This window comes from Chelonia mydas, chromosome 3 (assembly GCF_015237465.2).
Source record: "Chelonia mydas isolate rCheMyd1 chromosome 3, rCheMyd1.pri.v2, whole genome shotgun sequence".
Taxonomy (NCBI): domain Eukaryota; kingdom Metazoa; phylum Chordata; order Testudines; family Cheloniidae; genus Chelonia; species Chelonia mydas.
In genome coordinates, this window is record NC_057851.1 from 45,514,583 (window position 1) to 45,527,975 (window position 13,393).

General features: G+C 41.5%; 1 protein-coding gene across 3 annotated transcripts in view; it reads right to left on the reverse strand.

Moving 5' to 3' along the window:
• The window catches only part of LOC102937775 (collagen alpha-1(XXI) chain), a 193,904-nt gene extending 185,965 nt beyond the window's left edge, over nucleotides 1-7,939 (reverse strand). For all 3 annotated transcript variants that reach the window (XM_037894224.2, XM_043542389.1, XM_043542388.1), the window contains exon 1: nucleotides 7,720-7,939. The gene's annotated coding sequence lies outside the window, so the exon portion shown is untranslated. The remainder of the gene's footprint in view (nucleotides 1-7,719) is intronic.
• Nucleotides 7,940-13,393: the final 5,454 nt, after the last annotated feature.

Sequence of the window (13,393 nt, forward strand, 5' to 3'; positions counted from 1 at the left end):
AAAAGAGACTGTTCTTTTTCTTGGCTGGGTCCCAAGGAGGGGCCCCAAAAATGAAGCTGAGCACAGGGCCAGGGGGCCCCACTAACTCTAAATCCACCACAGGCTGTCACGTTAACTGGGCTAGGGATACTGTGTCAGCTGATCCGCACAGTCTCCAACCTACCTGGGCAGTACAGCAGACTTGGCCTGCCCACGAGACATCCAGACATCCGATGAAGTGAGCTGTAGCTCACGAAAGCTTATGCTCAAATAAATTGGTTAGTCTCTAAGGTGCCACAAGTACTCCTTTTCTTCATACAGATGATGACTCTTTGATTTCAAATATTACAATGTGCTTATATTTTAAATTCTATTGTGTTCTGTCTCTCCCCTATTTTTACTGAAGTTTTAACTCTGTTTTCTCTACTTCTGAAGAAATTTTCCCTTTTCCATCAGTTCTTCTCTCAAGTGCAAGTAAGATGGAACATGCTGAGCTGTGGTTGTAATTAGTAAGAGGGCTGCCATTATCCAAACAGCTCCACTTAGAGTTCAGGCCAGAGGCTACAGGAAAATGATCCAGAAGGTTCCAGGGAATTTGGCATAAAAGGACTGTGTGGAAAGAAAATTACGAGAGAAGTTGCTAGATTTGCTGTGTAATTTGAACATTTATATAAACTTTTTTTAAAAAATTGGTTGGTTTAAAACAAAGCAAATACTTGCTGCATCTTATCCAAAGTGCATGTGTCATTGTTATACTAGCCACCTGTAGGGCTTGTCTGAGGTATCCTGGTAGCGTGTGGTCAAGATCCCTGCCGTCTTTCCTAGTATGGTAAAACTGTATGCAATTTTTCTGTGCAGTTCAACTAGACAGAGGGCTATACATGCAAAACTTAATGCTGGTCCTGACTATTTTACATTTTAACAAACCCTGCTGTCTATTTTTCATAATCTCGCTTCATCAGAAATTGCAGACTGTATGGAACTTGGAAATTAATCATAGGAAGTACTGAGCATAGAAGGGAGGAGTTGGGGGACAGGGGTGGGGCATGGGAGAGCACTGTCCCCCAGATTGCAAGCCTCAGGCAGGCAGCCTGAGTGTGCAATGCAATGAGTTCTGCAGAGGAGACATGCTGCTTCCAGCTTGTGCCCCTGAGGCAGGGAGTCAGAATTTTGTTTATAAACAGAGTGATTAACAGGTGATTAAGATAAGAAATGGCTGTTCCAATGTTTCCTAAAGTTAAATGATCTGTTCCAAGCTTAGTGAACTTCAAAAAGTAATGACAGGTTTCAAAGTAGCAGCCATGTTAGTCTGTATCTGCAAAAAGAAAAGGCGTACTTGTGGCCCCTTAGAGACTAACAAATTTATTTGAGCATAAGCTTTCACGAGCTATAGCTCACTTCATCGGATGCTGTAGCTCACGAAAGCTTATGCTCAAATAAATTTGTTAGTCTCTAAGGTGCCACAAGTAATCCTTTTCTTTTTTCAAAAAGTAAGTAGCCTAAATTATAGAAAGTAATAGTAGATTTTTCTACAATTGTTTCAATTGTTGTATTCAAGAGGTGGTAACAAAGTTACTAATAGCTTTCTTTGAGAAGATAACTGATTTTTTTAGACAGAGGGAATGCAGTAGATTTCAGTAAGGCACTTGACACAGTTCCCCATGAGAAATTATTAGTTAAATTGGAGAAGATGGGGATTAATATGAGAACTGAAAGGTGGATAAGGAACTGGTTAAAGGAAGACTACAACAGGTCATACTGAAAGGTGAACTATCAGGCTACAGGGAGGTTACTAGTGGAGTTTCTCAGGGATCAGTCTTGGGACCAATGTTATTTAACATTTTTATTACTGACCTTGGCACAAAAAAAAAATGGAGTGTGCTAATAATATTTGCAGATGACACAAAGTTGGGAGGTATTGCCAATACCGGGGACTGGAATACCAGACAAGACGATCTGGATGACCTTGTAAACTGGAGTAATAGAAATTGGATGATATTTAATAGTACAAAGTGCAAGGTCATGCATTTAGGGACTAAAAGAAGTTTTGCTATAAGTTGGGGACATATCAGTTGCAAGTGAAAATGGAGGAGAAAGACCTGGGTGTATTGTTTGATCACAGGATGACTGTGAGCCTTCAATGTGATGCAGCTGTGAAAAAGGCTAATGCAGTCCTAGGATGTATCATGTGAGGCACTCATGAAACCTCATCTGGTCTCCCATGTTTAAGAAAGATGAATTCAAGAGTATCTGAGTAAGAATATACATTACAATTTTAAACCTAACCAGTGTCCCACAAGTCACTTGTCACAAGATGTTAATACAAGAACAAGATGTTCTGACATGTCTTGTATTAGAGCTATTATTTATTTAATTTTCTTTCTTGATATAGAAATTAGATACAATACTCCTGTCAGATATTTCTAAGTTGTTATATGCAAAAATACTAGAGTTTTCAGTTGCCTAAGTAGCCCCTCGAATCACAATTAATGTTGCACCCCCCTGCCCAATCTGAAACGGTGCCCCTGTGGACAGGCACAGAATTTCCCCCACACTGGGGAATTTCCCCCACAGTTGGCTTCACTGGAGCCACCCCCCAAATATAGAAGTCTAACTATGCCTATGGTGCTGAGCTTTTGCAACTTCTACTGAGGTCAATAGGAAATGTGGTTGCTTAGCACCACCTAGGAACAGACCTTATGCACTCTGGTCTGGTTGTTATGAAGACATATCAGCTGTCCACTTACGAATTGATAATTCTGTGTTTTGCAAGTAATTGCCACAGAAACAGTATTTATCTTTTCTGTCAACCCACTTTCATATATACATTTGAAAAATACAGAGCAAAAATGCTACAATCGTGGACACTGGAGATTAAATTTTTGGAAACCATTAACTCTGTTTCATGAAGAAAAGTACAGATTGTTATAAACATTTTGGAAAATACATAAAGGTATGCTTTAAAAAATGTTGGCTTATTCTCAAGCTGGAGTTCAATTTTGTTAAGCTATTGTTGATGTAGGGTATAACTGTGCTCAAGCAAGAAAGAACACGTTTTATCATCGCCACAACTCTAAAGGTTTGTTATACAAAAGGAAGAGAAGTATATAAAGATAGTTTGGAAAATGCAAACCAAACATTTTATGTATTTATTTCAACTAATAAAATGTACTTAGCCTGTGATCTGGGTATTGTAAATAATCTTTAAAACATATACAAAACACTACAAATTTACCAAATATCAACACTAAAGCAAAATCCACCCACAAAAACTGGGACTCTGCCCACTCCAACAATTCAATTTTCCCCCTCCAATTAACCCATGTATTATGTTCTGAAAATTGATAAACTTAGGTTTTGGCCACCCATGGAACGTGTATTATATTTCAGAGTCCCAGGCCCTCTAATGAGAATGTCCTGTCCTCAGACAAACACATCTAGGGACATTCCAACACATTAAACAGCCAGATTAAAACATGGGACGGAAAGCATGGACTATCCCTTTATTATGTTTATAGTGTCTAATGCAATGGGACTCTGACTTCCAGGCACTGCCACAACCAAATAATAATCTCAGGGATACTCAGGACCTCAAGTATAAAGGACTTTCTGACCAAACCAAATACTGATGTAATGCAGAAATATAAATTTTCTAGATAGTAATGTGAGGCTTGCTTAAAAGAGTTTACTTTGAACGGATAATGAATTCAAAGTAATTCTCTAAAATAAGTCTCATTAATATGAGTTAAAATTTTATTTTTCATGAGACCAGAGATATAATTTCAAAACAAATTTCCTTGCATTCTATGTCAGTTGTAAATTATAGTGGATTTACGTTTTCATGCCAGTCGACTCCAATGCCAAAATGTTTTTCTTAGAGTTGTTTTTAATTTTTTACATTACCATTTAAGAACTTGTTTCATTACAGCATAACACATTGAAAAAGAGATGAATCATCTTATCCTTCATTGGAATGATTTACACTGCATAAAATACTAGAAAGTTGATATCTATTTGCTTTATAATGCTTTATTTCTATTCATTTCACTACTCAGTATCATCAACACTCCTCACCTCCCTGGTTTCTATCTGCTTGCAACAACCCTGGAAAACTAAACCAATCAGTATTACTTTAGGCCAATGCCTATACAGATTAATGGAAGAAAAGTTTCCTTTGTACATCTCACAGTACTCCAGTATCATAGAAATTAGAGGTCTTTTCCATCTATTAGGTCATTTTGTCCATGCCCCGCCAATGCAATTTTGCTCTGCACAGTATATTGCTCAGTGCTATAACCAGTCCAGTTCTATGCAGTATCATTTAGAAGTCAGCCAGGATTCATTTTATTCTCTAAGTCATGGACGAGGGTTACAAATAAACTCCAAAAACTTGGACTTTCCATTTGACACATCAACATGCTACTGTCTCAGCACAGTAATCTACTTAAATGATCTTTTTCACATGAGGTTTTACTTCGGATGAGTAGCAATGACTACTTACAACCACATCTGACTCAAAGAGAAACATTCATCTGTGGTGCAGATGGCCATGCAAGTCCATCTACACCACTTAAGCCCTGTTTGGGCTGCACATCAGGCTGCCCTGCAACTCTGACCCTGGGCTAGGTGGTGGATTTCATCTCCCAGCTTCTCCGCACTCCACCCTCATAGAGCCCAAACACTGGAACTTTATGCAAGTCAAAGGAATGTCATCCTTAATCCATAAAATTAATTAATCTTTCAGTTTAAAACTATGAGGTGCTTCAGCAAAACTTAAAACTAGATGAATGGGTAATATGATGGCAGATTAAAATCAATGTGGCCAAATGCAAGGCAACGAACTTTAGGAGTATTTTGAACTACTCATATACCTTAGTGGCTCTAAATTAACTCGGTTCTAAATTAACAGCTCAGGAAAAACACTTGGGCATCACTGTGGACAGCTCAGTGAAGATTCATAGACTAATAGGCCACAAGGGGCCACTGTGATCATCTAGTCCTACCTTGTTAACCAAATTTGTAATCTCATAAAAAAAAATCAAGTTAGTTTGACAGGATTTATTTTCCATAAATCCATGTTAATTGGCATTAATTACATTACCATCCTTTAATTCTTTATTAATCAAGTCCCATATCAGCCATTCCATTATTTTGTGCAGACCTATATTTACCCAGGACAGGATGGAAAGACCTATATTTACCCAGGTTGTTCAGTTTACCCTTTCGAAATATTGGCATAACATTAGCTTTCTTCCAGTCTTCTGAAACTTGCCCGTGTTCCTAGAGTTACAGGAAATCAATATTCATGGTCCAGCTCTTTTAGAACTCTTAGATGCAAGTTACCCAGACCTGTCAATTTTAAAATGTCTAATAGTAACTATTGTTTAACATCCTCCCAAGTTACTATTAGAATGGAAATGGTTGTTTTTCCCCCTAATATAGAACAGAAATATTTATTGAACACTTCCATCTTTCCTGCATTATTGACAATTCAACCATTTCCATCTAGTAATGGACCAATACTGTTAGGATTCCTTTTGTTCCTAACATATTTTAAAAATTCCTTACTGTCCTTAACTCTTCCCATTGTGTTGTTTTGCTTCCCTTAGCAATTTTCTACAATTCCTAGCTTCTCATTTATATTATATTACTGTCAACACTGAGTTTTTTCCATGTGTTTATATCTATAGCTAGATTATAAAAATTATTTGTATAGATGCCTTCACTTCCACTGTAACCAAGTTGTTTTTTTAATCAGTGCACCCTTGTTTCTCCACTGAGGGATTTTAACTTTTTTGGAGGCTGGTAAAATGTTCTTAAACAAATCCCAGTTATCATTCACATTTTTCTGTTAACTTCTTTTATCCAACTGATTTGGCTCATACCTGTTTTCAGCTTTGTGAAACCAACCCTTCTAAAGCATCACATATATGTATCACTGGTTTGTAGAGGGAAGACTTATTCTCTACCTACAGCCATGGTGAAAAAAATTTCCTTATTTGTATGTTATTCTATAATTGTTTATTGCAGGCTTTATTACACCTTCTTCTGAAGAATCCATTATTTGCCACTGTTTGAGATACATTACTGGACTGAACAAACTACTGATCTGATCCAATACAGTAATTCTTATGTTTACGTAGAACGTGTCTTCACTTGCACACCACCGCAAAAGCATCCCCGGTAAGAGCTGTATGCCTCTCACGGAGGTGGTTTTCTTTTTGCAGTGAAACTTCTGAGTTTCACCACAAAAAGTCATTGTCAAGTGAAGAAGCTCCCACATTTTTTGCGCCAAAAGGGGACTTTTTCTGCTTTAAATGGTGTCGACATGCCCTTAGAAACATTTCCTTTGAACAGTTGGTATCAGTACTAGCACATTACAATAGGTATGGTTCTAGTTTTGGTAACTGTATATATAATTTTAGAGAAGAGAAATCACATCACAGAAACTGGCATAAAAATGAAGTAACTGAAGGCTAGAATTTGATAACCTTTCTTACACTGAATATATATAACCATACAAATAATAATAACCATTAGAGATGGCCCACAGAAAGGAATTGTCTTACCAAGTGATTTGGAGAATTATAAAACTAAAATAGCCTGTGCTATAAATACATTGCACAGTGCTTTGAGAATGTGAATTGCTAATTATACTGTAACTAGATTATTTATTATTGAAATTTCTGTATTCCTGTACTAAGAAGCTAGCTACCAAACAGGTTTAAATTTGCACAAAAGAGGTGGCTTGTTTTTCAACTATAAACAGGAGAAAAAAGAACTAGGAGACTAAAAGGTTATGATGCTATATCGATCGTATCATCTTGTTCAAATAAACTGAGCCAGAAAGTCATGCTTGTACAACCCAGTGCACATGCAAACACTGTGGCTAGTGACAGGTTTCAGAGTAACAGCCGAGTTATTTCAGAGTATGCATCCGATGAAGTGAGCTGTAGCTCACGAAAGCTTATGCTCAAATAAATTGGTTAGTCTCTAAGGTGCCACAAGTACTCCTTTTCTTTTTGTGACTAGTGAGAAATCCATCAGTAACACATTCCAGTCCCATTTCTGTTTTGGTAAATGCATAGATTACATAAGATTTACACTTGCACTTTTCCAAGGTTATTTCAATCCCTACCCCTCTAGGCAGCCTCTTCAATAGAGGAAAACTGGCTGCATGTTTTAAAAAAGTCTGTAACTAGTCACAGATTTTAGGCCAGTCCTGAAATCTGCACCTGCCACTCAAAGACAAGCTCCCCCCCACTTACTCTCTCCTCAGAATGAAACTAAAAGATATACAGGGAGGTCTCTGCTCCCCTGTGCTTCAAGTATCACCCCAGTTCATGTCATCAGTTTATAACCCAAATCCCTGCAGTCCTTAATCATTCAAGCAAAACGCCCACTGGTTTCAGAATTGCTTCCCTCCGTACTGACTGAACCAGGACAGCAGGGCTGGTCCCCATGTGGTGTGGGAGCTACGGAGGCGGCGACAAGAGACAGCTTCCTACCTCTCCCAACACCTCAACATGTGCCCAGTCTGAGAGCGGAGGCCCCCGCGGAGCCCGTACCCAGCCAGCTCCCTTCCCATGCGATCGCTGCCTCTTGTACCCCTGCCTGGATGGAGCCGCGAGCACGGCACGAACAGAAAGCAGATCCAGGGGCTGTGACACAGCGTCTGCAGCTCCTCGCGAACTACCTGCGAAATCGCTTTCGCCCGCTGGAGCCAGCCTGGGCGCGTACCTGGTTTGCGCGGCAGAGGCAGACGGCAGGGCTTGCTGAGCACGGACAGGCAGATCCTACCAAGAGGGGCAATGGGCAGCAATGGAGCAGCCTGACCCAAAGTGCTCTCAGCATGAGCCTGCCTCCCACGTCCCCGCCCGTCTCATGCAGCAGCAGCCTGTCCTGCGGGTCCCATCCTCTCCAGCCCAGCCCAGCCCACAGACTGTTTTAGTCGGCCCCAGGGCGAGGGGCGGAGCATAGGAGATAAGGGCTCCCCTCCCCCTTCCCGTGCACCCCCAGCCCAAAGAGGAGATTGGTTAGAGGTAGGGAGGGGGGCGGTTCTTATGACCCATGCTCCGCCCCCTTCCCGCAGTGCCCGAGAGGCGAGAGCCCCCTCTCTGTGGGGCTGGAGGGGGAGGATCCGTCCTGGGGCTTTAAGCGGCGGTGCCGGGTGGGGCTGCGCGTGCCGCGTACTAAATCAAGCAGTGTCTGAGCCGGCTCTACGGACCCGCCAACAGCTACTGCAGACCTCCCACGCCCGCCCAGCGGAGCTGCAGCTCGCCAGGCTGGCCCGGCCCCTCGCCGCAGCCCGAACCACCAGGGACACCGCCGGGGCTGCAGCCAGAACCGCAAACAGCCGGGGGCTGAGCCGCTTCCCAGGGCACCAGCTGGCCCCAGAAGCCCCTCCCCCTCCGGGCATGGACTTGGCCCCAGGAGGGGAGAGGCAGCTGGGACCGTGGTGGGCTCTGCTTAGAAGACCAGCGGCCGCCCGGCCCGTGGCCCACACCGCATCCCCTCAGGGTGCGGGGCTGGAGGGGTTGGTCTGAGCACCGTGGGGCAGGAGTCCCAGCCGCCCCTTCCAGGAAGCGGAGCCTGAACCTCCAGCTGGGAGTCTGGCAAGCCCCTGTGCTCTCAACCCTGTCATTTCTACAGCTTGCACCCACCAGGGAGAGGCAGTTTCCCCGCAGGAAGGGCAGCTGGAGGGGGGAAGGGAAAGAGGGGTGGGGGTTGAATGGAGGAGGGTGAAGTGGAAATTTAGCGCAGTGTTTCAAAAGCAGGTGTGCCCCAAAAGCTGCGCAGTTAAAGGCAGGTGATTCCTCCACGTTCCCTGGTGACCCTGGGTGCTGTGTGCACCCTTAAGGCATCCCTTAAGGATTTTCAGAAGCACCCATAGACCCCCTCTACCTGCTGAGGAAAGTTAGGAGCCAGTCATACATAACTAGCATTGCAGATCTCCCAGCATTAATATAATCATAAAAATGAACGACTGGCGGGCACCTCCCAAAGTCCTAATGTCCAGCCCCTTGCACTGAGGCAGGACCAAGTAAACCTAATTCCTGACAGGTGTTTGTCCAACCTGTTCTGAAAACTTCCAATGATGAAGATTCCACAACCTCCCTTGGAAGCCTATTCCAGAGCTCAACTAACCCTATAGTTAGAAGGTTTCCTAATATCTAACCTAAATCTCCCTTGCTGTAGATTCAGCCCATTATTGCTTGGCCTACTTTCAGTGGACATGGAGAACAATTGATTACCATCCTCTTTATAACAGTGTCACATTCTGGGATGCAATCCAGCGAGACAGGGGTTCTGTTGCTGCCTGCCCTGTAATTCCGAGTGCCTCAGAATGCTCTGCTGCTGTGGTTCTCAGCCTGGACGCCAGCAGATAATCATGTAGGTCACACTCTGAGCGTGTGTGCGCGCTGTGCAGTCCTGAATCAGCAATTTTGACTCCAGGAGCCTGACAGCAACACACCACTCACACTCCCTGGTCTCTACCAGCCTGGGTTAACAAGTTGGCAACACATTCCCAGTCCCAAATTTTTCCAAAACAATGTGCCCAGAAGTGTCCAAGCACATATTCTAGCACATAATTCATAACTTTTTGTATACATCCCATGCATACTTCATGGAAGAATATTAATGATCTGTGAGTTACAGGTTTTCCAATGATGTCTTTGTGTCAGCAGCTCTTGTCAGGTCTGACATGTGAGTAGTGAACTAGAAATGGGCCTCTCTGTCACAAACAGTCCTTAAAATACCTGAAGACCGTTATCACGTCCTGCCCCCTCCCTCCCTGCAGTCTTCTTTTCTCACAATTAAAACGCCCAGTTTATTTTAACCTTTCCTCATAGGTCAGGTTTTCTAAACCTTTTTTCATTTTTGTTGCTCTCCTCTGGACTCTCTCAAATTTATTCACATCTTTCCTAAAGCATGGCCCCCCAGAATTGGACGCAGTACTCCAGCAGAGACCTTCCAGTACCAAGTAGAGTTGGACAGTTACCTCCTGCATTTTACATGCAATACTTCTCTTAATACACTCCAGAATATTAGCCTTGTTCACAACTCCATCATATTGTTGACTCACATTCAATTTGTGATCCACTATAATGCCCAGATCCCTTTCTGCAGTACTACTGCCTAGTCAGTCAGTCCCCATTTTGTAGTTGAACATTTAATTCTTCCTTTCTAAGTATAATACTTTACACTTGTCTTTAGTGAATGTCCCGTTGTTGATTTCAGACCAATTCTCTAATTTGTGAAGGTCATTCTGAATTCTAACCCTGTCCTCCAAAGTGCTTGCAACCTCTCCCAGCTTGCTGTCATCCACAAATTTTATAAGTATATTCTCCTACGCTCTAGTCCCTTATCCAAGTCATTAATGAAAATGTTGGTAGTAGATGTGGATAGTGAATGTGAATCCCCATTAGATACACCCTCACCGTTTCACAATGAACCATTGATAACTACTCTTTACGATAACTACTGAGAATGGTCTTTCAACCAGTTGTGCCCCTTTTCTTACAGTAATTTCATCAAGACCATATTTCCATAGTTTGCTTACGAGAATGATAAATTGGACTTTGTCTAAAACCTTACTAATGTCAAGATATATCATGTCTATGGCTTCTTCCCATCCACTAAGCCAGTAATCCCATCAAAGAAGGCAATTAGGTTGGTTTGACATGATTTGTGTCACAGTCCAGGGCAACTGAATCTGCAGTCCCCCAATTTGGTCCGGCAAGGGCACCCACTGTTAGGTTTCCAGCTCCCAAGCTTTTGCTTCTCTTTGGCAGAGGTATTTCCAGGCTGCATAGTTCCCTGCCTACAATGAATTCTCCAGTAAAGACAATGAAAATGCAGGACTGCTTTACTTTTCTCCTCAGACACGGTAAATGGTGTAATTGCCGTAGTCAAGTTACCACATAGTTCTTTCTAAGCAAGCACACTTATTCTTAAGGTAAAACCATTAAAGACAAAACATACTAAAAACAATAAGAGAACTTACACACATGCTAATAAGCATACCAGAGGTCACCCCCTGACTCCAACAAGGTCTCTGGCTGGTGAACAGTCCTTCAAACCCCACCAATGGGCTTTTCAGTGGTTACAAGTTCATCACAGCTGTTAGCTCAGAACAAGAACACTTATGAATCTGTTAGAATAGAACTTTTCCCCCCTCAATAAAACTATCTTCACGGAACAGGTGATTAACCGACAAAAAGTGTCCTCCTCAGGATGAAGCTTCAAAAGGCTGAGTTCTTCTACAACCAAAATAGGTGTACTTGCATATTCCTCCTCCTAGAGATTTTCTGGGAAACCTACTTAACTTTAAAAGTTCATTCTTATCTTAACCCATTATTTCAAATCGTGCTTTGATGCTCATAACATTTCCCAGGATTCTAAACATTACATAAAATCCCACAATTATGCATAAATATTTGCATTTTTAATACAATGAACTTCGAAAATATTCAAATTTAACTCAGTAAGGTTTAATTTAATTCAGTAAGGTTTGTTCAGGATACTGAAGGAAATTGCCATCTCAGTAATAATTTGTTCTTGACAAATCCATGCTGGCTATTCCTTATTACTTTATTTCCTATAGGTGCTTTCGGATTGATTGTTTAATAATTTGTTCCAACATCTTTCTAGGTATTGAAGTTAATCTGACTAGTCTGTAATTCACTTGGACCTCTTTGTTCCCCTTTTTAAAGATAGGCATTATGTTTGCTCTTCTCCAGTCCCCTGGGACCTCACTCGTCCTCCAGGAGTTGTCAAAGATAATCACTAAAGGTTCCAAGTTTGTTTCAACTGGTTCCTTAAGTACCCTAGGATGAATTTCATCAGGCCCTGATGACTTGAATACATCTAATTTTTCAAAGTATTCTTTAACCTGTTCTATCCCTAGTCTGGTTTGTGTTCCTTCCCCCTATTTGTTAATATCAATTGTGTTGAGTATCTGGTCACAATTAGCCTTTTTAGTGAAGACTGAAGCAAAATAGGCATTAATCATTCAGCCTTCTTGAAGTCAGCTGTTATTAACTCTCCTTCCTGCCTAAGTAGAGGACCTACACTTTCTTTTGTCTTTCTTTTGCTCCATATGTATTTTTAGAACCTCTTCTTATTACCTTTTATATCCTTTACTAGGTGTAACTCACTTTGTACCTGAGCCTTTCCAAGTTAGTCCCTACATGTTTGTGCTATTATTTTGTACTACTCCTTAGCAATTTGTCCAAGTTTCCATTTTTTATAAGATTTCTTTTTGATTTGCAGGTCATTAAGGAGCTCTTGATGGAGCCCTATTAGCCTCTTACTATTCTTCCTATTTTTCCTTTGCATCAGGATAGTTTGCAGTTGCATTTAATATTGTCTCCTTGAGAAACTGCCAGTTATCCTTACTTCCTTTTTCTCTTAGATTTTCTTCCAATAGGACTTTACCTAATAGTTCTTTTAGTTGGTTAAAGACTGCATTTTTGAAGTCCATTGTCCCTATTCTGCTGCTCTCACTTCTTCCTATCCTTAGAATCATGAAATCTATCATTTCATGATCACTTTCACCCAAATTGCATTCCATCTTCAGATTCACTACCAATTAATCCCTGTTGGTCAGAATGAAGTCTAAAATAGCTGTCTCCCTGGTTACTTCCTCCATTTTCTAAAACGAGAAATGGTCCCCAGAAACGTTTCCTCTAATTTTTGACAGGCTGTGTGCACAAAAAATTTCTTCTGTGCAAATTTTTGACAGGCCGTGTGCGCAAAAAATTTCTTCTGTGCAAATTGTTGTGCTTCTGTGCAAATTTTTGTGCGTGCAGTGTTCCGCCATGTGCACGGGGTTTAGGATCTGTGTGCACGCAGACACACGCACAGCTTAGAGGTAACAGTGGTCCCCAGGACATTCCAAGAATTTATTAGAAATTTTGTGTTTTTCCTTATTTTTCCAGCAGATGTCTGGGTAGTTAAAGCCCCCCTATTACTACCAGATCTTAGGTTTTGGATATTTGTGGTGTTTGTTCTAGAAATGCCTCATCCACCTTTTCTTCCTGATTTGCTGGTCTGTAGTAGACACCTACCATGATGTCACCCTTATTTTTCTCCCTTTTAACTTTACCCAAAGATTTTCAACTGGCCTGCCTTTCACCTCCTTCTGGACCTCAAAACAGGTATATATACTCTTGATGCATAATGCAAATCTCTCTTTTTCCCTGCCTGTCCTTTCTGAACAAGATATACTCTTCTATACCAATATGTCATGAGATTTATCCCCCTCTCTATGATGCCAATTAAGACATAATTGAGCTTATGTGCTAATAGTTCCAGTTCTTCCTCTTTATTCCCCATATTCCTTGTATTGATGGATAGACAGTTAAGATGTTGAGCAGATTCCCTCACTGATTTCCCTCTTGTGTGCCCC